Source organism: Orcinus orca, chromosome 3 (genome assembly GCF_937001465.1).
Source record: "Orcinus orca chromosome 3, mOrcOrc1.1, whole genome shotgun sequence".
Classification (NCBI taxonomy): Eukaryota; Metazoa; Chordata; class Mammalia; order Artiodactyla; family Delphinidae; genus Orcinus; species Orcinus orca.
In genome coordinates this window covers 30,501,303-30,526,071 of record NC_064561.1, presented here as the reverse complement: position 1 = coordinate 30,526,071, position 24,769 = coordinate 30,501,303, and the positions used below count along the sequence as shown (strand labels likewise).

The window sequence follows — 24,769 nt, the reverse complement described above, 5'->3', positions numbered from 1 at the left end:
TTTGCCATCTCCTGCTCGAGGTTCCAAGCTGTAAAATGCCAGGAACCCCATCTAACCGATAAGTTGCTTTATCCCCAACACCTAGCACAGGGCCTGCTACTTAGTAGATGCTCAGGAATTATAACAGAAGTAGTGTTTAGCGGCTGGTTGTCCAAGTCAAAAATAACAATGGCTTAACTTCAAGGTAAAACTTCTTTAGCACATTAGAAAAAAAAAAATCAAGAGTCAGGCCAGTTAGGGCCAGGGTGATGGCTCAAGGGACCCAGGTTCCTTGTGCTTTTCTGGTCCACCATTCTTAGCACGTGACTTCCATCATTAAACTCACCTCATGGCTCAACCAACCTTAAAGAGCCTCAGGAGAATTAAGCTGATCTGCCAATAATGAACTGCCCATCAGGACAAAACTTAACGTTCTTTAAAGAAGGAACATAAAATCCAGATTCTTGACAGCTTAGTGTTCAGAGTATCTAGCATACGATAGAAAAGGTACTCGACTTAGGAAGAAATACAGTAGAAGCAGACCCAAGGATGGCAGAGATGTTGGAATTAGCAGAAAATGAACTAATGTTTATTATAGATATGTTTAAGGGATTTTAAGGAAAAGAAATCAGTAGGGAAATGGAACCAAATAAAAATTCTAGATGAAAACTACAGTATCTGAAATGAAAACTTCCCTAGATGGATCTAACAGTAGTTCAGATGCTGCAGGAAGAAAGATCATTGAACGTGAAGTCAGAGCAGTAGAAACTATCCAGACTCAAGCACAGAAAGAAAAAAAAAAGTTGGAAAAAAATGGGCAGAAGCTCAGTGATCTGTGGGATGTTAATCAATGTAACAAATGTATATTTGGATTCCCAAAAGGAAAGGAGAGAGAGAGAGAGAATGAGAAAATGTATTTGAAGAGGTAATGGCTGAAAAGTTCCAAAGTTGGTGAAAAATATTGACCCACAGATCCAAGAAGCTCAACAAACCCTAAGCACGATAATCATGTGGAAAATCACACGTAAATACATCATAGTCACCTTGCTAAAAACCAAAGAGAAAGAGGAAAATCTTAAAATCTCCCAGAGGATAAAGACATGCTGCATGTAGAACAATAAGAACCATTGCTAACTTATCAGAAACGATGCAAGCCAAAAAATAATTGAATAATATCTCTAAGGTGCTGAAAGGCAGAAAAAACAGCCTGCAATTCTATATCAACAAAAGTATCCTTAAAAAAATGAGGGTAAAATCAAAAGCTTTATTTTCAGTTATAAAGGCCGAGAGAAATGCTCACCAGCAGACTTACACAATAAGAAATGTCAAAAGAAATTCTTTGGGGGGAAAGAAAATGCTATCAGATGGAAATGTGGATCTGCATGAGAAATTAAGAGCACCAGAAATATAAAAGACTTAAAATTTTTTTCTTAATTGCTTTAAAAGATAATTGACGGTTTAAAGCAAACATGATGATAGTGTTATTTTTATTGAAATTTTTTGAAAGGAGGCAAAAAGAATCAAGAAACAGATGAGACAAACAGAAAACAACTAGTAAATTAGTAGACTTCAATCTAGCTACATTAATAATTCATTAAAAGTAAACAGACTAGGGCTTCCCTGGTAGCGCAGTGGTTGAGAGCCCGCCTGCCCATGCAGGGGACACGGGTTTGTGCCCTGGTCCGGGAAGATCCCATGTGCCGCGGAGCGGCTGGGCCCGTGAGCCATTGGCCGCTGAGCCTGCGCGTCCGGAGCCTGTGCTCCGCAACGGGGGAGGCCACAACAGTGAGAGGCCCGCGAACCAAAAAAAACAAAAAAACAAAAACAGACTAAACACGCCAATTAAAAGGCAGATATTGTCAGGTTGGGGGGAAAAAAACAAAACTCCAGTGTACAGGTTGCCTACAGTAGATTCACTTTGATGTAAATACACAGGTAGATTAAAGGTAAAAGGAGGGGGCTCTTAAGTGTGTCGCCTGGGCCATCACCATGGTAAAGCTGAGCAAAGAGGCCAAGCGAAGGCTGCAGCAGCTTTTCAAGGGAGGCCAGTTTGCCATCGCTGGGGCTTTGTTCCTCTCGTGACTTACCTGGGATTGAAGAGGGTTGCAGATCCTGGAATGACTGAACCAACTGTTTTGAGCTTACTTTGGGGATAAAGGACTATTTGCTCATCTGGTTTTGGAAGCGGTCAATGCAGAGGAACAACATGGAAGGTGTACACTCTGGCTGGGATAAGAGATGGGACATCGTTTAGATGTTCACCAGTTGGATGACACAGGCTCTTCTCAGATGTGTCTGTGGCAGAGTGGAACCTCTACTGACTTATTTACGGTAGACCGTACTAAAATAAATGTTTTTAACAATATTAAAAAAAAAAGTCAAAGGATGGGAAAGGTATAGCATACAGATACTAATCAAAAGAAAACTGGAATGGCTGTAATGACCACACATAGAGTATACCAAAAACAGGAGAATTAGCAGATACAGAGAGTGTTTATAATAATTGACCAATGCATCAAAAAACCCATAATAACCCTAAACGTGTACACACGTAATAGTTGACTTCAAAATACATGAATAAGTACGTGACTGGATCCACTCTTCGCAAGGGGAAGGGCTGATGGAGACATCTCCTCATTCCTGGCCCGTCTCCCCTGAGTCAGTGAGGAGGACGGCAGTAGGGGCAGAAGCAAGCTGACTCCGTAGCTTCGTTCTGTGTTCCGCATTTGTGTCCTTCCTGTGCCTCTGAGAAGGCAGGCCCTGGGCTCTCCCACAGGGGCCCTTGCAGAGAGTTCCCACAGGCTGCTTCACCTCCTCTTGCCCTAAAGGGTTTTCTGGAACCTGCCAACCTCATGTGGGTTGCCAGCCAGGACTAGGGCCCGTGCACCTGAGGTTGGAGAGGACTGGGGTCCTAGAGTGATGGATGGGGTCAGGGTTGATCCTGGGGAACTCCAAGTGTCCCAGGACACAGGGTAGGGTGGCAGCGTCTACTACCTTCATGCTGGCTCCTGCCGTTCAGATACTGAAAGGGGCTGAGTCAGCCCCAGGTGGGGCAGGGGAAGGGGTTAGGGGAATTTTTAAGCAGTAATGAAATGTTGCCTGGAAGGGGAAAAGGAGGTGGTTTCCAGATAAGGGTGTGCCTGGATGACAAAGAATTGCATTATTTTCAGTCCCATTTGCTGACAGTCCAGCAATGATTTCTTTCCCCTTCCCTTCCCTTCCCTTCCCTTCCCTTCCCTTCCCTTCCCTTCCCTTCCCTTCCCTTCCCTTCCCTTCCCTTCCCTTCCATCTCCTTTCCCTCTCCTTTCTTTTCCTTTCTTTATCCCTTTCAAACTGTTAAAAAAATTGTGGCAAAATACACATAACATAAAATTTACAATCTTAAGCATTTTTCAGCGTACAGTTCAGTGGCATTAAATACCTTCACGTTGTCATGCAACCATCATCACCTTACCATCCATCTCCAGAATTCTCTCCATCTTGCAAAACTGACTCTACTCATTGAAGAACTAGCTCCTTATTCTAGCCCCTGGCAACCACCATTTGACTTTCTGTCTGTATGAATTTGACTACACTGTGTATTCCATGTAAGTGGAATCGTGGTATTTGTGTTTTGGAGACTGGCTGATTCACTCAGCATAATGTCCTCCAGGTCCATCCACGCTATAGCATGTGTCAGAATTTCCTTTTTTAAGGCTGAGTAATATTCCACTGTATGTACACACCACATGTTTCTTTTTTTTTTTTTTTTGGTCTGTGTTCAGTCTTTGTTACTGCGCGTGGACTTTCTCTAGTTGCGGCAAGTGGGGGCTACTCTACATTGCGGTGCGCGGGCTTCTCATTGTGGTGGCTTCTCTTGTTGCAGGGCACGGGCTGTAGGCACACGGGCTTCAGTAGTTGTGGCACGCAGGCTCAGTAGTTGTGGCTTGTGGGCTCTAGAGCACAGGCTCAGTAGTTGTGGCGCACGGGCTTAGTTGCTCCGCGGCATGTACGTGGGATCTTCCCGGACCAGGGCTCGAACCCGTGTCCCCTGCATTGGCAGGCGGATTCTTAACCACTGTGCCACCAGGGAAGCCCACCACATGTTTCTTATCCATTCATCTGTTGATGGACGCTGGGGTTGCTTCCACCTTTTGGCTCTTGTGAGTAATGCTGCTCTGACCACGAGCGGACAGCAGTGAATTTTTTGTTAGTTAATTTTGCTTTGTGTTAAGGTAATGAGGTAAAGGCAGGGATAGAAGTTAGTGGTTCAGGACACGGGCAGCCTTATTTCACACACGAGACCTAGAAAATAAGCACCTGGGAGAGTTTATCCCTGCAGATCTGCGTATTTGATGGGACAGAGCTGTCGAAACCTTTCGGTAGTTGGGGGCTTTAAAGTCCATCCCATCCTCCGCCAGTCCTTTGCCCTTCGTGGCCCCTGTCGTCACAGTTAAGATGTCATTTCTTGCTTCGGCTATTGTAACAGGGTGGCCAGACTCCAAGATCATTTTCCAGCAACTCATGTTGCAACTACTTCTGGAATTTTCTTCCACAGGGCCTTCCAGAGCAAATTGCTCCCCTTCTCAGAAACTTCTCATGGTTCTCCAAGGCCCATAGAAAACCCCGAAACTTCTTAGCATGACTCAGGGCCCCACTGGCCTTCTAGGCCCCTTCCCTTTCCTTCCCTCCATTTCCCTCCTTTATTGATTGGCCCATTTGTTCACCCTGGGGCCTGCATTTTTGTATTTGTTTCTGACGTGCATGTCTGCTACTGACTCATTGAAATAGTGTGTTAAAGGGCCCAGCACATAAGAAGTGCTGTAATGTTTATGATGAAAAGACTTTTACCTGGGGTCTCATTAGCTCTTCAGTGATAACCTCGTGAGGTCAATCGTTTCATCCCCTGTTGACAAGCTGAGAAATTGAGCTTTAGATCTGCTGAGAAATGAGTTTGTAATTTTGGCCCTCGGATCAAATTCAGAACCAAGATTCAGAACCAGGCTGTTCCTCTGAACAAGACTGTGGCTTTATGAGATCCTGGAAAGCCGGAGGCAGCAAGAATAAATGCTCAGGGGCTCTGGATGTGCTCTCTCGCCAAGGAAAGATGAGGTTTTGTGGGGACTGAGTTTTTTGGGGTTTTTTTTTTTTTTTTTTTGCCGTACGCGGGCCTCTCACTATTGTGACCTCTCCCGTTGCGGAGCACAGGCTCCGGACGCGCAGGCTCAGCGGCCATGGCTCACGGGCCCAGCCGCTCCGCTGCATGTGGGATCTTCCCGGACCGGGGCACGAACCCGTGTCCCCTGCATCGGCAGGCGGACTCTTAACCACTGCGCCACCAGGGAAGCCCTGTGGGGACTGAGTTTGACTGAAGAACCATGAAAGGCCAGTGCTTGTAGATGTCCACTTAGTGAAAGGCTGAGTGTAAAGTAGCAGAGTGGAGCATTAAGTTGGCTGCTTTTCCAACTCTAGAAGGACACATACAGGGAATATAAGCTCACGATGGAAGGAACACGCTTCTCCCTTTATAGGGGACCCAGGAACGAGGAAAAAGCCCTACCAAAATCGGTTGCATTCATGCTGGTACAATTCTGAATGCTCAGCTGGATGGATGAGGAAGTTGGAGCAAGTGGGTGGATGCAGACTCCTTCCTCCAATGTGCAGCTTGCTGAAGTGCGGCAGCCGAGGACAGAGGAGAAATCAGAAATGCCCATGGGGTGGTGAGGGACTTGCCCAAGGTCACCCAGCTGAAAAAAGCTGAGCTGGGCCTCCCACAATTTAAGAGTCCAGGTCCAGTGGTTCTGGCGTACCGTGCAGGCTGCTTTGAATACACGTCTTCCAGTTGGAGCCCCGTAGCACAGTGCAAAGAGCATGGGCTTTTGAGCATCATTTGCAGCCTTGGCCAGCTTGGCCGGCCTCAGCGCTTTCATCTCTCTGCAAGGCGTGGATAAGAACCCTTTCCTCATGGGGCAGTTGAGGACTAAGTGAGCAGTCAGGCAAAGCTGCCAGCGGGTGCCTAGGACAGAGTCGGGTTACTAATGCGGCCGTTTCCTGGTGAGTTCTTGCTTTATCAGCTCCTCCTTTGCTCGGCGGTGTGTACGACCATCGCCTGGGACTTGCCCCACGTGGTCAAGATTCTTGGTTGACGGCACCTTAGGTGCTCTCACCAAAGGAGTAGGAGGTTCTGACTGAATACAAAGGTCAAACAAGTACAGCCTCCTTACTCTTCTTGTCAGAGCGTTTCCATTGGCCTACACCAGCAATCGTGGGGTGGGTAACGGGGAATTTCCTCACTTCCTTTTCCCCCAGAGTATCTGCGTGACCTCAGTTTCTGGTGACTCTGTTTGCCGTGGCGTTTGGTACTTATCCCACCGTCTCAGCCAGCATCCACCCTGGGCTGGCTGTGCCCTCAGCCCTCTCCCACCTCCAGTAAACTAGACGTGCCTCACTGGGAACATGAGCTTTGTCTGGAGAGAGCAGGTGGACCTCAGGCTCTTTCCCGCCTGCGAAGTTGGCCTTGCCTTTTGGCTCCCCCTTTGTGGGGTGCCCTTTTCTTCCTTCCCCCTTGGTAATATCTCAGGAAGAAAGTTCTACCCTAGAGTTTCCAGGAAGCCACCTGATTGCATTACTGATTGATAACTCCATTTACCCTGGAGTGGACAGAGCCATAGTTCTGAGTTCTGCTTAGGGCTTATCGTGTGCTGACGTCAAGGCCCAAGTGAAAAACTGAGAAGGCCTGGTTATGCCGAGTGCCTGTCGGACACCACCGGGGAGGCTTTGAGGTCTCTTATTTTATATGTTTCAAAAAAGGGCTCCTTCTTCTTTTGAGACAGAACTTCAAACGAAGCATTCCAGGCCACACTTCCTTTTGGTAAATCTTAACCAGTGTAAATGTTTGCTTTTGTGTTGTAAATCTTAGGAGGTTGGGCTAGGGGGGGAGGGGGAGGGGAGGGAGGGAGGAATTTCAGAAGCAGGTGTCCTGCCAGCAAAAGTTAAAACTTAATCTGCTGTTTGGGGTGTTTGGGGGAGACGGGTAGCTGGGAGGGGAGCATTTATAATTAACGAGCCATGCTAATGAACTGGAATTTGGAGACAGCTTTTTTGCCAGGTTGTGCGAATTCCTGGACCTCGTGCCCGCGGCCCCCTGGAAAGAAAGGGAGTTTAGGAAAATTCCGACTTGCGGGCAGAAACCCCTGTTGGGGAAGTCAGTGAATGAACATGGGAGGAACAGGGCAAAACAGTAATTAAAAGGGTAGAAAGATAAAGGGGAAAGTGAAACGATACAAAGCAGTATTCATTAATAACTGTGGGTTTGTTTAAAATGTAAATTCTTCAAACAGTTATTAAAAGAAGCGTCCATTTCCCTGCTTCCCCGGCTGGGTCCCCCTCACCACACCCAGGGGCATAATGCACTGAATCGGAGGGTCTGGGGAATTGGCCTGGGACCCACCCTCTCCAGGAAAAAGACTTCAATTTGCTGCTTAAGGTACACCCCCTCGGAAGAGACCCTTGAAAAACTGGGACATCGCGTGGAGGGAGGCCACGTGTGCCTTGTGTAACTTGGGCAAAGGCGTTCACCTTCTCCTGGGCTCAGTTTTCCTGTCAGTGAAATGGAGAGCAGTCGGCACTTCCAGAATGGTGAGGATCTCTTGTGATTGTGGATGCTTGCCCCTGCATTCAGTAATCATTATCGTTAGCCCCACCCCTGCAGAGCCCCTGCTGCGTGTATGGAATGTTCTGGAGGGGGATGGCTTAGTGGGAGGGGATCCTGGGGGTGGTGAAGCTGAGACCTCCCTCCACCTCTACATGTACTCGCTCCCTGAGGCCCCTTTTGCCTTTCTCTTTCCTCTGTTCCTCTAGAAGGAGTTGCGGCTGGTAGTGGAGGGAAAGGGGGACAGAGCTCGGGGAGAAGGATGCAGTGAGGGTTTGGCCGGCAGCGGCTGGGTTTGGGGACCACAGCGCTCTGCAGTTCAGTAAGAGGGAGATGGAGAAAGGGTTGGGCCCTCGTCCCGTCCTCTGCCCTAAAGCTACTGAATCTTTTTACTATAAGAAGCAGCGGTTGCCTCTAGAATCCTGTACCTCCAATCCCCCCCCGCCCCGCCTCCCCAGAGCCTCAAACTGACCTCAGGGCAGAACTGCCAAGAAGTGAGCTGGGTGACTCACAGCCATTCCCCAGTTTGGGGCCATCAGAACCCCCTACCCATACTGGCGGGTCATGCTTCAAACGGCAGCTCTGCCACTTCCTCACTTAGCCTTGAGTATGAGAGCAACAAAACCGGGAAGCAGCCTAAACATCTCATGCTGGGAGCTGCACACGTTAAGTTGGGGGGCATCCACACAAGGGAGTGCCATGCAATTAACAGAATGAGGTAGAGCTACACGTGCGGATATGGAAAGAATTCCAAGAAGTGTGATTAAGCAGACAGCAAGATTCAGAATAGTATGTTTTGTGTTTTTTAAATGGGTTTAAAAATAGATATCCATACATAATAGAGGCTTATAGAGGGGCTCCAAAGCATCAGGTATTCCACAGAAACACTGGACCCACAAAGGATAAACATAGCTGCTGGTCCAGCATCACCCTTTGAGCCTCACGACTTTGGAACTACATTGTTTCTACAGCCTCGCCTTTCTCACTTCACTGAATTACCTGCCTGACTCATGTTGTAATTTGAACTTGCAACTCCCAGTCAACGGAGAGTGAGTGGAGGGAGACTGTGTATGCACCATAGTGTAATTTTTTAATATAAATTTATTTATCTTACTTATTTGTTTTTGGCTGCATTAGGTCTTCGTTGCTGCGCGTGGGCTTTAGTTGCGGCGAGCAGGGGCTGCTCTTCCTTGCGGTGCGTGGGCTTCTCATTGCTGTGGCTTCTCTTGTTGCGGAGCACAGGCTCTAGGCGCGTGGGCTTCAGTAGTTGTGGCGCACGGGCTTCAGTAGTTGTGGTACGCGGGCTCAGTAGTTGTGGCACACGGGCTCTAGAGTGCAGGCTCAGTAGTTGTGGCGCACGGGCTTAGTTGCTCCGCGGCACGTGGGATCTTCCTGGACCAGGGATCGAACCCATGTCCCCTGCATTGGCAGGTGGATTCTTAACCACTGCACCACCAGGGAAGTCCCACCGTAGTGTAATTCATCAGTTTTGTTTTGTTTTTTAATTTTATTTACTTTTGGCTCTGTTGGGTCTTCATTGCTGCACGTGGGCTTTCTCTAGTTGTGGTGAGCGCGGGCTACTGTTCGTTGCCGTGCGCAGGCTTCTCATTGCAGTGGCTTCTCTCGTTGTGGAGCATGGGCTCTAGGTTCACGGGCTTCAGTAGTTGTGGCACACGGACCCAGTAGTTGCGGTGCGCGGGCTCTAGGGCACGCAGGCTCAGTAGTTGTGGCTCGTGGGCTCTAGAGCACAGGCTCAGTAGTTGTGGCGCACGGGCTTAGTTGCTCCGCGGCATGTGGGATCTTCCCGGACCAGGGCTCGAACCCGTGTCGCCTGCATTGGCAGATGGATTCTTAACCACTGCACTACCAGGGAAGTCTCTCATCAGTTTTGAGATGGACTTTTTTTGTTTGCTTTACAAAAACAAAATGTTAACACCTTCAAACGTTAACCTGCTGACACCTTCATACTAGGGATAAGTCGCAGAAATGCCGCTGGCATGGTAATTGCCGACACACGCACACACTCTGCTGCTTCTGCTAGTGTAGCTGGTACCATGGCTCCTCTGTGTTTCAGTCCCAAACAATTTAAGAACTACTGTGGACGGCAGACCTTTGTTCTTATCAAAAAACCCATCTTCGACGTCTTCTGGTAAAATCAAGAAAGCATCAGAATCCAAACTCCAAGTGATTTTCAGCAGCTTGGAAGACAATCAGAGGCATTATCAGAGGTCTCTTTCAAGAAACACCACCCCAGCGCTCTGTGGCACAAAGAATGGCGCTGTGAAGAGCCCGCAGGTGCAGGTGACTCAGAGCTGAGGGGGGTGCAATCTTATCAATACCTGAGCTCATGTCATTTGCTTCTGTTTTTCCTTTTTGCATATATGGAAAAGAGAGCCACGTAATTAAGTCCATATCTCAATAAGCCTAAATAAGCTTTTTCAATACATATAAATATTCTGAGATAAAGAAAGCGTGGGACATAGTTTATTGGCCGTGTTGTTCTTTCTCTGTTGTATATATAATAAAACTTTTGTAAGTGACGCTCGTTCTCTTAGGTTTGATGAAGTCTAGTGGATGTGTGTGTGTGCTGGGCACGTCACATGCTGGTATGGCCATGAAAATATTTCTGGAAGGACACACGGGAAATCTTTTTTTTTTTAATTGAGGGTAATTGACATATAACATTATATTGGTTTTAGGTGTATAACATAGTGGTTCAGTATTTGTATGTATCGTGAAATGATCACCGCAATAAGTCTAGTTAACATCTGTCCCCATACGTAGTTACAAGTTGTTTTTTTTTTTTTTGCTTGTGATGAGGGCTTTTAAATTCTACTCTCACAACCTACTATATATAAAATAGGTAAAAACAAGAACTTACTGTATAGTACAGGGAACTGTATTTAATGTCTTGTAATAACCTATAACGGAAAAGAATATGAAAAACTGTGTATTTATATGTGTACAACTGAATCACTTGCTGTACACCAGCAGGTAACACATTGTAAATTGACTATACTTCAATACGAAAAATTAAGATCTGCTTTCTTAGCAACGTTTTTTTTTTTAATTAATTAATTTATTTTTGGCTGTGTTGGGTCTTCGTGGGCTTTCTCTAGTTGCGGCGAGCGGGCGCCACTCTTCATTGCGGTGCGCGGGCCTCTCACTGTTGCGGCCTCTCTTGTTGCGGAGCACAGGCTCCAGACGCGCAGGCTCAGTAGTTGTGGCTCACGGGCCCAGTTGCTCCGCGGCGTGTGAGATCTTCCCAGACCAGGGCTCGAACCCGTGTCCCCTGCATTAGCTGGCAGATTCTCAACCCCTGTGCCACCAGGGAAGCCCTTAGCAACTTTTAAATATGCAATATAGTATGGTTAACTGTAGTCACCATGCTGAACATTATACCCCTATGACTGCCTTATTTTATAACTGGAAGCTTGTACCTTTTGGCTCCCTTTACCCGATCCACCAACCCCCCGACCCCATCCCAGGCAGCTACCAATCTGTTCTTTACATCTATAAGCTTTTTTTTTTTCCCTTTGTAGATTTCGCATATAACTGAGAAGGAAATCTTAACTTTCCTGTTATTTTAGGGGCTTGCATCCATGGGTGAAGAGGGGAAAGGTTCTTGTTGCCTGTATATGCAGATAGTTTTTTTGTTTGTTTTGGGTTTTTTTAAAAATACTTTTCATTATATTTTCTCTGATTTTTTTTTTTTTACTTTTGTTAAAAAAAAAATTATTGGCAGTACCTTTGGAGTCTCAAGCCACATCTCAGACCTCCTGACCTCCTAATCTCCGGGAGTGGGACCCCAGGGGCCAGGCAGCCAGGTTCGGTTATCTATCTAGCCAGACTGAAAGCCAGCCAGCATCTCTGCATTTGTGAGACCAAGAATTCCCTGAGGCTCATCAGGGTTTCAAAGAAATTACCAACTAACTAATTAACTGTGTTGTTGCCTTCCCCTCTTTTCTCTCCCCATTCCTTCCTCAGATGTTTTTTGAGCACCTCTCCTGTGTATATAGCATCAAACTTCTGCAGACCCTCCCCTCCCTTCTGGAGTTGTCGGGGGTGTCCATTTTGCACTAGAGGGACCTGAGAAATGTGTATGTCATTACAATCCTTGATCATCTCTTTAGAGCCTTTAAGTCTGAGAATGTGCCCTCAATGCTATGAACCCACCCCCCACCCCCCAGGGAAAAAGGCTTCTCCTCCCTGGAGTGATCTTGATGCAAGGCCAGGTGTAGGTTTATCAGATTCCTAACGATGGGCAGCACCTCTGTGACCTTTGCAACCCAGAGAGGCTGCTCTGAAGTGATGTCAGTCTACAAAGGCCGAGCTCAGTGCTGGTGTGGCCGCCAGGACTTTCCAGAAGGAGAGGGACATGTGGGAAGAGGACAGCTCCCCCCATCTCCCCATCAGCCCAGACCCATCATTTTGGGGACTTTGACATGGCTACTCAAGTTCCCTAACTGATATACCTGCTTTTTCTCTTCCCTTCTCACTCCACTCTTAAAGATCATCTGAATACAAGGTTCTTACAGAAATTCAATCTGATCATGCCATCCCTTGTGTTAAAAACACTTTGGGGCTTCCCTGGTGGCGCAGTGGTTGAGAGTCCGCCTACCGATGCAGGGGACGCGGGTTCGTGCCCCGCTCCGGGAGGATCCCACATGCCGCAGAGCGGCTGGGCCCGTGAGCCATGGCTGCTGAGCCTGCGCGTCCGGAGCCTGTGCTCCGCAACGGGAGAGGCCACAGCAGTGAGAGGCCCGTATACCGCAAAGGAGAAAAACAAAACAAAACAAAACACTTTGATGCTCTAACATGGCACATAGGACATAAGTCTGACCCTGACTTTGCCTGTCCTGCCCCATCCTGCCCCCCCCTCCTCCATCCCCCACTGTACTCTGACCACAGGTCTGCAAAGGCCTGGCAACTCTGTGCATTACAGAGTCTTTGCAAACGCTAGTCCCTCTACCTGGAATCTTCTTCCCTCCTTGCTTCACCTTTTAACACCTACTTACCCTTCAGCCCTGTGCTTAATCATCACTTACTCGAGGGAGCCTCCTCTAACATTGCTGAGTAGTTCAGGCCCCCCACAGACAGTCTCATGCCACTGTGTGCAGCTGCTTCGTAGACCTGCTCACATTAGTTGTGTGACTCACTCTCTTCTCCACCTCAAGCTCCCCGAGAGCAGGGGCTTGGGGTGTTTTTCCGTAAGACTCTATCCCCAGTGCCTGGCTGCAGTAAGCTCTGAACTTTTATGTTGGACAAATGAACGGCTGATCATCCTGCTAAGCAGTGATGCTTCTCCCAAGAGGCAGTGGAAGGCCCTGCCCCCAGCAGGATGTGACCAAGGAGGCTGATTGGTGGGATGGAATGCAACAGGTCCCTCTGGTATCCTGGATACCAGAGAGGGTGGGAATGTAAACTGGGCCCAGAGGCTGCATTCTTGAAATTTCACTTCAGCCCAGGAGGAGTCTGCAGGGAAGTAAACCTGACCTTGAAGTTCTTGCCTTTATATTTTTCTCCCCGTCTCTCCTAAAAAAGCGAGATTAAAGGGGTAATCCCGCAACACATTCTTTCTGAGGGAGCTGCTAGGTAGGAGCTTCTGAGTCATGCTCCACTCATCACCCAGACCTGCTTCTCGCTAGTACAGGTGCGCCTTCCAAGACTCCTTGGCGTCGCATGGCCTGGAGGAGGTGAGGTTGCAGGGGGCGTGCTCCCTGGGCACTCGCAGAACATCTCAGCAGTGGTTTCCCAAATGAGGTACCACAGAAGGCAAAAGGTGGGCTGACGATAATAGCAGGTGTTTACTGAGCATGTGTTATGGCCGCAGGAAATGTGCCAAGCACTTCACTTGCTTTATATGATCTGGTCCTCCCAGCACACCTGTAAGTGAGGAATTACTATGCCAGTTAGACAGATGAGGAATGAGGACTCAAAGAATTGAAAGATCTGCCTATATCCATCCATACAGCCGGGGCTGGAAGTGCCAGGATGTGAACACAGATCCATCTAGGAGCTCCCACACCTCTGTTCTAACCACTCTGCCCTCTACAACTTGCCCTGACTGCCAGCCCCTGACCACTTACAGTCTCCCTAGCACTTCACATCTGTTCATTTAATTGTTTACAAATTGGATGAGGAAGATATGATTACTCTCATTTCTTCAATTACTAAACTGAGGCTTAGAGAACTTAATTAAGCGACAGAACCAGGATTCGAACACAGTTTTGTCCACCTGCAGAGTCCTTGATTTCCTCCCCACTAGGAGACCAGGGAAGTCTGTGTTGCTTATAGCGCATCACTTTTCCTCTCTGGTCCTTGGTTTCCTCATCTATAAACCAAGGACACTGGACTCTTATCAGGGGTTTTCAAATGTGTTTTAGCCATGGAGCCATTTCTTCAAGTGGAGTCTTGCATTGAACCCTGGTGTATGCACCCCTACCTTTGCTGCCCCCTCCTGCTGTAGCCAGCCTGCCTGGATACGTGCATCCCTTATCCCCCATATATTCTCAAACAGATCCCAGTTTGAGACCTCAGCAGTAGGCGACTTCCAAAGGCCTTTCCACTGTGGTCAGCCATCTCTGCTTCTGTAATTTGGGGTCCAGTAGAAGAGCCAGGGCACATTCTTATTCTTAAAAACAACACTTCGTGTTCTCCCACCCGCTCAGGACCCCAGTTCAAAAGGTGCTGAGCCTCTGCCCCAGAACACCCTTCCTGCGTGTTTAGACACTGACTCAGCTGTAGAGAATGAAGATGAACCTCATCGTTGTGATTGTGCAGTTAGTGTTCTGACTTGCTGGGAAATTCATATAGATTAGTAGTTATTGCAAGACAGCTGGAGGTAAACCAAGTGGGTTCAAATCCCTGCACCTTCACTTCACACCTTGAGCCTGGAGGGCAAGATACCAAATCGATCTGCGCTTTCGTTTCTCCTGTGCGTTGAGAAGGCGATGATGCCCACCACAGGTCCTAGTATTAAACAACATGGTGTACGTGCTCAACAGATACTCGCCATTATTCATCATCATGTTTGACAGCACATGCTATTTCTCATGTACCATGACCACAGTTAGAAATTGTCACCCAGATAGGTAACCTTGAGTTATGCAGAGTTTGGGGTGGCATCCTAAGAAAAAGGAGCATCACCCTACAGTCCCCTTATCAGCATCCCAACCACCTACACCAGTGGATGGTGGTAAAATCATTGGGGTCCTGCAAAGCCCCAACCTTGTAACTTTCCTCTCCCCCTCCACTCTTACACGTGGTGGTGAACAGCCCTGCTGAGTATTCATACACCCCACTTTCAAACCATATGGCGCTTGAGATGAATTATTTTTTCTTTACTTTTGAAAAAGTAAACATCTGTTGATGTTTCAGCAGATACGTCAGTGGTTCGTAACTGGGGAACATTTTGACCACTCCTTTCCCACCCGCCCCAGGGCACATTTGGCAACGTCTGGAGACGTTTTTGGTTGTCACAACTGGCAGGGTGCATCGATGGTTAGAAACCAGGGATACTGCTAAACATCCTACAATGCATAGCACAATTCTTCCCCTACAATGAAGAATTATCTGGCCCCAAATGTCAGCAACGGCTCATGGTGAAGGCCAAGGTCAAAAAACCGTGAAATCCATGTTAAGCACCTATGGTGCAGGTCTGGTCCTTGCTTACATGGATCTTGTGGTCTAATGTGCATCATGGGGGGATTAGGGGGACAGAAATTAAATGACTAAACAAAGAAACAAACATATAATTGCCCATTGTTGTAAGTACCCTGAAGGAAATAAAATGGTGCCCTGGTGGAGAATAAACATCTCATTAAGATGGCTCAGTCAGATAAGACCTCTCTGGGAAGGGGACAGTTAAACTGGGATCTGGAAACCCAGGAAGCCAGCCATGCGGATAGAGGAGGAGCGATTCCTGGCGTGAGTCAGAATGTGCAGGATGGCTGGAGGAGGGGAGCCTTGAAAGAAGTGCTAGGAGCTAGAGGAGGTAGGGGGGCCAGACGTGAGGGGTCTTCAGGCCTGGGCAAGAGTATGACTTTTGTTCTAAACACAATGAAAAGCCGCTGAAAAGCCTGTGACAGGGACGTGGCAGGATCTTGTTTAATATTTTTTTTTTTTAAGATTTAAAATGTATGAATTGGAAGGGATTTTTCCTGTATTAAAAATGTTGAGAGGTGCTAAGAAACCAGTCCTGGCCGTCGTAGGGACGAAGGGATCCAGGGAAGCCTTGACTCTCTGCAGGTGTGAGGACACTTGGAGTTACATGAACGAAGACACTTTGAGAGGGGAGAAGCAGAGCATGTCAGCTGGTCTCCTGGTTAAAACCAGATTCCCCCCAGAATAGAGGGTTGGGGCTGGGGTGGAGTGTCCTGGGACCTGGGGAGGGAGGGAGCTACCCCACAGCTAGCTGCCTAGGGGGAGAGGATGCAAACGAATAGGGGGGTGCTCTCATTTGATGCGAGGGAGAATGTTTGTTTTTGCCAAGTGGTTCCCACTTCAAATCCAGGGAACCCCAGGGTTTGGGGCACGTTGTTCTGTCTGTATGTGATGGTTCAGCACACGGGTTTTGCCTGCTTCTGCCACTTACCAGCCGTGTCACCTTAGGCGAGTTACTTAATCTCTGTGAGCCTCAGTTTCCTCATCTGTAAAGTGGGTGAGTACTTCCCTCCGTGGGCTGTGAGGCTGAAATAGTGTACTATTTGTGAAGTGCTTCGTGTGCACTCAAGGTTCAATGAGTATTAGTTATTACGTAGTTAGTTTAGATAACACTTTCACAAATAATGCATTTAATTTAGTCCTTATAGCAGTACGATGAGATAGGTGCTATGATTTTTTTAAACAGCTTTATTGGGATGTAATCAAATGCCATACAACTCACCTGTTTAAAATATGCAATGACACGACTTTTAGTGTATCCACAGAGTTTTGCCACCATCATCCCCGCAGTCACTTTTAGAACATTTTTATCACCCCCAAAAGAAACCCAGCTCCCCTTAGCCATCACCCCCTCAATTTCTCCCCACCCTTATTCCCAGCCCTAGGAAGCCGCTAATTTACTTTCTGTCTCTATGGCTTTATCTGTTTTGGACATTTCATATAAATGGAACCATATGTGGCTTTTTGTTTCTGGCTTCTCTCACTTAAGGTTTCCAAGGTTCATCCGTGTTGTTAAGTACTGTGTCAGCACTTAATTCCTTTTCATTGCCAAATAATATTCCACTGTATGGATTTACCACATTTTGTTTATCCATTCATCAGTTGATGGATAGTTGGCTTATTTCTACTTTTTTAAAAAAAATATTTATTTATATTTTTATTTTTGGCTGTGCTGGGTCTACGTTGCTGTGCGAGGGCTCTCTCCAGTTGCGGCAAGCGGGGCCACTCTTCATTGCGGTGCGCGGGCCTCTCACTGTCACGGCCTCTCGTTGCAGAGCGCAGGCTCCAGACGCGCAGGCTCAGTAGTTGTGGCTCACGGGCGCAGTTGCTCCGCGGCATGTGGGATCCTCCCAGACCAGGGCTCGAACCCGTGTCCCCTGCATCGGCAGGCGGACTCTCAACCACTGCGCCACCAGGGAAGCCCCTACTTTTTGTCTATTATGAATAATGCTGCTATGGACATTCATTTACAAGCTTTTGCGTATATATAAGTTTAAATTTCTCTTGGGTACCTAGTAGGTACTGCTCGTACCCTCATTTTATAAGTAAGGAAACTCAGGCATGGAAAGGTTAAGTTACTTGCCTAGGTCCCACAGCTAATGTGTGACAGAGCTGTAATCAGACCTCAGGCAGTCTAGCCCCAGAGTCTGTGCTCTCTTGAGAGCTTCCTCCATAACTGCTATGATGGAAGGAGCCAGAGAGACCAGGCGAGAAAAGCAGACACATCCCTGCGCTTACGAAGCTCACCGGGAGACCACAGTGCAATCATCAAAGACGCACAAAACAACTAATGTAGCAGCTGTAACAGTAGAGAGTTACAGGTTCTGGTGGGTGGGCTGGCGGGCCCTGGGATGTGTCCTCATCAGGGGTGCCTGGGCTAAGAGCTGCAGGATGCAGAGGTGCTGACCAGGCAGAGATGGAGGGAAGGGAAGTGGCAGCCTTGCACGGGTGCGAGCCCTCCGGGGTAGGGCCAGTAGAGCATGCATCCTTCAGAGGCCCGGCATTTACTTAGCTTTTATTTAGCCCTCTTAGTCGGCACAGGGCTCCACGATGATGGATCCTAGGACAGTGCTGACAGAGAAATCCCTCCAGCTCAGCGCCAGGCGTGAACACATCCTGCTGTCGGCTATTACTGATGTCTCAGTCAGGGAGACCCAGATTTCAATCCCCACCTCTCATCTTAACCATCAAAGGCTGGGATGCTTCAGATCTAAACCTGGGGTGGTGGTTTTCATCTCCTTCCCTCCAGGTAGCTGACCTTTCAATGGCGGAGAAGATCCATTCCTCTTCAAAGGGGTGCAGGTGTCTTGTGCTGATGAAAACTGGGTTGGGGAAAAAGGAAGGCATCATCATCAGATACACCCCTGCCAGAGGCTTGGCCAGCCAGCTCCTCCCCTGACCCCTTCTTAAGGGAGCCATGAAGAGGACCCGGTGACTCACCCCACAGGCAGCAGAAGAAAGCCCTTGTCATCTCTTGCTGGTAGCAACTGAGCCCACCCCTTTTTTCCAGGTGGGCGCGGAGTAGGTGTTCTTAGTTAACTATGACCACCTCATAGTTCACGGCCATGCTGCTCCCTGCTGGGGCCAGACACCAACCTGTGTAATGTCCCGTTACACGGGAAGCAGCTCCCTGTCCCCAGGGCCCTGGGTCCAAGTGCTTCATGAGACCGTGGAAGGGCCCCCTCCACATGAGTCGCGGTGAGTGACTTTCAGACGTGGGGGAGATCAGACACAGCTCCAGTCCAGCTGGCCTGGTTTTCTTCTGAATTGTATGGAACAGAAGGAGGGAGAGGGAAAACGTGCAGATCGGGGTAATAGGTCTGGGGCTGATGGAGCTCACCTAGGACAGGGACTATGGAGGGAAGAGTTCCTAAGCAAGAATCAGGGCATCCGCAGCTAGGCAGGCGCTTGGCCGGGTCCGCGTCACAACGTTAGGTGCTGTGGGTGAGTCACAGAGGCAGGTGGCGCATCCCCTTGCTTCCCAGACACTTACAGGTCAGCCAGTGATGCATGTAGTGAAATGAGACTTGCGGTTCCACTGGTGCTGACAGGTTCAAGCAGAGGGAGATTCCCGGGGACTTGGTGGAGGCACTGAAGGTTTTGTAGGTTTTAGAAAGGCCGAAACTGATGTGGTCGCCGGTGGCCCGAGGGGTCGTGGAAGGCTTTCAAAGGTCAAGGCACTGAGGCAGGAAGGGACACAGTGACTAGTTTCTGTTGCATGGAGAAGGGGACTCGTGGAAGGGGAGAGAACTCAAAGGGTAAATGGGGCTTCCCTGGTGGCGCAGTGGTTGAGAGTCTGCCTGCCAATGCAGGGGACACGGGTTCGTGCCCCGGTCTGGGAAGATCCCACATGCCGTGGTGCGGCTAGGCCCGTGAGCCACAACTACTGAGCCTGCACGTCTGGAGCCTGTGCGCCGCAACAAGAGAGGCCGCGATAGTGAGAGGCCCGCGCGCCGTGATGAAGAGTGGCCCCCGCTCGCCACAACTAGAGAAAGCCCTCGCACAGAAACGAAGACCCAACACAGCAAAAATAAATAAATTAATAAACTCCTACCCCCATCATCTTTTAAAAAAAAAAAAAGGTAAATGAAGAAGAGCCTTGGAGACTCAGCTAAGGAAACCTGTAAGTGGTGGGAAGCCCTCGGAAATTCCTGAGCAGAGAACGAGAGGATGCAAACGTGGCCGAGAGCAGACTGTGTTGCATGTGGATTGAGGGCGCTATTGTGGAGCTCCTGAGCACTGTCATCCCCCAGGCAATGGAGCTTATTCAAGGGCCCACTGCCAAGTACCTGTGTCAGGGCCCAGGCAGGGAGCAAAGGGAGTTTTCAATTCCATTGCTAAGTGATTCCTTCTGTTTACGCCCTCCAAGGAATGACCGCCTCCCGGAAGCTTGGCATTCTTGTCCTATAACCACTTCCCCAGCCCTAAGCTCCCCACCCTGCCCCGGGGCTCTACACGAACTTCCCACTGTACAGATGAGGCTTCCAGCCCATACTTGACCAACTTTAGTCCCCTCTTCTGTTTGGACAAACCCTTCATGGTATTGAAGGTATTGCTAGGGGACACAGAAGTACCTTCCTAATGGAGGGACCTAACATTTATTGAGTGCTATCATGTGCCCAGCACTTGACTCTGGGCATGACAGTCTCTGCTTTGAGTGTTTACTACGAAGCAGGCACTGTGCTAACTGTGTATCTCACATTATCTCACGTGCTTTTCACAACAGGTGTGAGTGTTGATGCCCATTTTATAGATGAGGAAAACTGAGCCTCAAAGGGGAAGGTAACTTGCCCAAGGTCACGGAGCCATGCTGCTTGTCGGCAGCAGCACACAACTGGTTGCAAAGATGTGGGTCACCAGGTGTGTTTCCTCCTTGTCCTCAGAGGTTCAGACCTCAGAGGTCCTCGCAGCACCCCAGTAGGAGACTCAGTCTTCCACTGATGGCATTTCTTAATAATTCACGTGCTTCTCCCTTGGCTCAGTTAGGAATTCGAGAACACTGCTACCTCTGCCTGTAACGGACAAGAAGCTATCATGCAGCGGGTCGCAGCAGTGGTTTGCAAGACCCCTGCATCCTAAGCTTTTGAATTAAGAGTTCCTCTGGTACTTATTTTCCAGCTAGAAAAGTCATGATAAAGCAGTGGAAGTGTATTCATTATCACTGTTCTGCTTGAAGACTTTGGGCTATTTATGTGAAAGGCAAGGAGATATGTCTGGGTGTTTTAAATCAGATAGTTTCTCAAAAGACTTCATTGGCCTGAAAAACTGTTCACTAGCCAGCAGAATTTTCATTTGTTCTTCTAAGCTTGAGAGAGGCACGTATCCCATGGGAAAGAATAAGCGGTTTAGAGCTGGGTTCCAGTCCTAAAGCTGCCACCGGTGAGTTACGGGGCCTCTGGCATGTTCTTTAGATCTGAACCGCAGTTTCTCATCTGTAATATGGGGGTGTTACTTTTGCCTGGCAGAATTTTCCTGTCAGTCAAGGTGAGATCATAGAAGTGATCAGAGTTTCATAAACTACAAAGTGGATGTACATGTGTGGAATAACAGTATACAGTTTCCTTCATTCCTGGAGTTCTTGAAGGCATCTGGTGAAACAGTAGACGGGAGAGTTCTTTGAAGAGTGAGCAGCTCTCTGCATCTCTGAGGCAACGGCATGATCGCTCAGCCCTTCGCAATGGGTCTCCTCCAGCAGGAAGCAGGGAGGGTTTGACAAACAGCGTCGCAGGGGTTCCTATTCCAAGGAGAGATTGCACTTAGAAGAGAAACTAATTAAAATGGAGATCAAATTTGTAGTAGATATTGGGGAAAAAAGATTTTATTTTGAGAAACAGAACAGAAAGTTTGGATGATAAGCAGACTTTATGTTGTGCTTAACAAAATTTAAGTTGTAGTTGCAGCTATGCCCCAATTCTCAGTACAAATAAAGCGTTGATCTATTTTTTGTGTAATTATTTTAACACAATTCACATTGGCAATAGGGACCGCTTTCTCTTCTCACTTGACTTTCCCAGCAGATGCATAAGGAAGGTCATTTTTGCCAGATATTGGAGAGAGCTTTGCCAGGTTCCCAAGGGGCTCATCTGATCCCACTTGTCACTGAAGTTCTCCTGTTGTGAAGAACCTGTTGTCTCTTCTTCAGCCTGCTGGATCTTCTCCTTACTTGTTAGCCGGGGGACTCCACCACTCCTCGGGTGTGACTTGAGTAGTAATCTTCAGCATCCCTTTCACCGACTTCCTGAAATCCTGCATCGTTTAGAATATTAGTTATTTCCCCTTTAGATGACGTGTGTCGTACTTGCATCGCTTTGTCAACTGCGAACACATCCAACCAACCCAGGTGGTTGTCGACTTGAAATGTTATGGGCTGGGCCGGATGTTAAATGGAGAGCGGTGTCTGAGTAGGCACTGATTTTATAAGTGCTCAGTTCATGGGTTAAATTTTCAGATCGTGATGACTCTTGCTTCCCAAAGTGGTCTTCTGTGTACAGGGATCAAGATAATAAATATCCAGTTACTGAGTTTCCCGTGATTAAGAGTGCAGGCTATAGAGTCAGAGCACTTGGGTTTTGTTTGTTTTTTGTGGTTTTTTTTGGCCACACCACAAGGCATGTGGGATCTTAGTACCCCAACCAGGGATCGAACCCGTGTCCCCTGCGGTGGAAGCACGGAGTCTTAACCCCTGGACCGCCAGGGAAGTCCGCAGCACTTGGGTTTAAATCTCAGTACCTACTTGTACAATCTGTGTGACCCTTGACAAGATAATTAAATTATCAGAGTCTCAATTTTTCCTGCCTGTGTAAAAGGGACAGTGTTACAACCCCTAACTCATAGGGTTGTTAATGAAGATGAAATGAGATAGTTAAGGTAAAGAGCTTGGTTCCTTTCCTGAAACTTACTGTAGGTGTTGTTATTATTACCAAATGTTGTTGTTCATGATTTTCACCAGAAGTTTTCCCTCATCTGTGGCCCAGATTTTCCGTGGAGCTGCAGTTCACAACATGAGTGACACTCTACATCCAGTCTAGGGTCTAGCATAAACAAGGCTTCAGCAGGAAGGAGAACCGCCTCAAGGTTGGGAACAGGAGGACTGCCAGCATTCGGGACTCTGTGTGGGGTGGGAGGCTCTACCCAGCACCACCTTGGCAGGGAGAAATGACTGACCCGTCTCTTAATAGAACCTGATGGTCAAGGGAGGCACACACCTTCCAGAGTATTGGACCCGGATGCCACCGCCCCAGCTCTTCAGCTGCCTGGAGCTCGCTGCTCCCTGATATTAATCAGGTGCCTTGTGTCCTATGTAAGAAGCAGAGAGGAAAAGGGCATGGGAAAGGCAAGTTCTTGCAGACCGATACCAGCAGGGCTGGAGTTAGGCTAGGAATCTGTATTTCAGAGGTACAGAAACACTGTAAAGAGACAGCACACACCTTGCACGTAGTAGGCATGCCTGAAATCCTTGTTGAAAGAATAAATGCACGCAGAATACACTAGAGTTCCTCCTGTTTTCGTCAAAGGAATTCAGCTGAGCCATTGTTGAGAAACCTGTGTGACTAGTTAGAATTAGTTAAAAAGTAAAAGCTGGGGGACCTCCCAGGACCTAAGTTTGCTATGCTTTTTGAGTGATTGTTCCATAAATGGGCAGTGGTTTAGAAATGATTGCCAAGTGTGACGGTGGATGTGTGGGTCCCTGTGAAAGGATTTTCGTAAGAGCCATGTGGTTAAGTCAGGCACTGTGTCTCCCCCTGTCCCCAGATGCTTTCCCTCTGATGTGGGGACACTGGGCACACATTCTGAGGGCCTCTTGGGAATCTCAGGGTGGTTGAGGGGGGCATATGGGAGGAGCTCTGCAGCGCAGGAACAGGCGTTGTTTTCCTAGTGTAGATTTCTGAATCTGTGACACTGGGCTCGTACTCAGGGTCCTCCTTCCATTCCTGATGGGGTCCTCAGAAATCACCCCCAGGCATTGGCAATAACCCCCAATCCACTGGACCAGCCTCCAAGCAACAAGGGTCCTCCCCAGGGGCCAAGGCCATGGTCTCCCCAGGTTAGGCAACAAGTTTGGAGCACTGGGGTGGGCGCTGTTTCCTGGGACCTGGGATGTGGGACCAGGTTTGGGCCACACGCCCTCCAGGGCAGACCCCAGGGGAGAAGCAGTTCCATGGGGACTGCTTATTCAGCCCACCATGTTGGGGGTCCCTTCCCAGCTGCCCATTTGCCTCCCCCAGTGCCCATCCTTGCCTTGCCTGGAGACGGTGCTTGGAACTGGGGGCCCCAGGTCCCAGCAGCTGCTCCAGCGTCTCCTTGCACCTTTTGTTGAGATGCTGCCGCTGAATAAAAGGTCCTGTGAAGTCCTTGCTCACTCTGTTGGGACCTGTCCGTGGGTCCCCTGCTAAAGTGGAACTAAAACCCCCTTTTAGCTGTTCTGTCAGCCTGTGGCCTGATCTGAACGTAGGCTTTATTTTCTCACGTACGCCCTCCACTCAAGCGTCAGGGCAAGGGAGCTGAAGGAAGGGCAGAGGAATCCACGTGGGGATCCGTTTTATTTATTAGCCTGGGTGAAATCTAATGGCGATTTTTAAGTAAAGTTGCCAAAGTCAGTCCAAAAAAACCAAATCCCTATATATTCAGAGTCATCATACACGCCAGCATCATTCTGTGCACTGTCCACTGGGGATACTGCAGTGATGTGAACAGGCCTGGTGCCTGACCTTGGGAAGGTCACTGTCTCCAGGGGAAGATTGTAAGTCATTTGAAGCAAGACTGGCATCTAACCTGGTCTGGAGGGTCAGAGGAGTGGTGTTCGGGCGATGGTGACTTAAGCATTCAACATACCTATCATAAGAAAGAGTATTGAACACCTGATGTATCCAAGCACCGTGCAGACACATGGCAAGCCTGAGCTCCTTTACTGCCATGAGCTAGGTCTTCCTGTCAGCCACATTTGAAAGGTGGTCAGTGCAGCAATGAAGTGACGTGTTCAGGGCACACAGCTGCCCAGTGGCAGGGCTGGTCCTGAGCAGAAGGGACGCGACAGCTCTTTTAGGGCAGGGGGTTGGGTGGGGGGAGGGTGCAGCTCAGGGAGACCGGAGCCGTCACCCTCACCCTCTCTCCTGTCTTCCTGCCAAGGAGAGGCACGTCCCCAGGATGTTTGCAGGCTTTATTCCGCCTGGGCACTTACCCAGGCTCCTTTAATCCACAGCCGGATGGGAAGAGCTGCTGGCATTGCTGGCGGAGGGAAGGGCCACACAGCTTTGTCCCTCTCCTGGAGCACACCTCTCAGCAAGTTCCTGGGTGGGGTGGGAGCTTGGCCAGGAGCACAGGCCTGCCTTTATCCCACCTCGATGTCGGATGGCCAGAGAAGAGCCTTGCTGACTTGCCAGCTGGAGGTGATGGCCATCACAAACAAGGGCTTCTCCAAGGAGGAAACGCAAAGGCTCCCTCTGGAGAGCTGGGGACGGGGAGGATGGAGGAGTAGTTGTCTGGTTAGGGTCCACT

The 24,769-nt window shown here is 48.6% G+C and overlaps 1 protein-coding gene and 1 pseudogene across 1 annotated transcript in view; both read left to right on the top strand.

The window, feature by feature from the left end:
* WWC1 (WW and C2 domain containing 1) overlaps positions 1–24,769 on the top strand; it is a 150,064-nt gene that overhangs the window by 24,786 nt on the left and 100,509 nt on the right. The gene's annotated exons all lie outside the window — the stretch shown is intronic.
* On the top strand, positions 1,772–6,875 carry LOC125963799 (mitochondrial import receptor subunit TOM7 homolog; annotated as a pseudogene).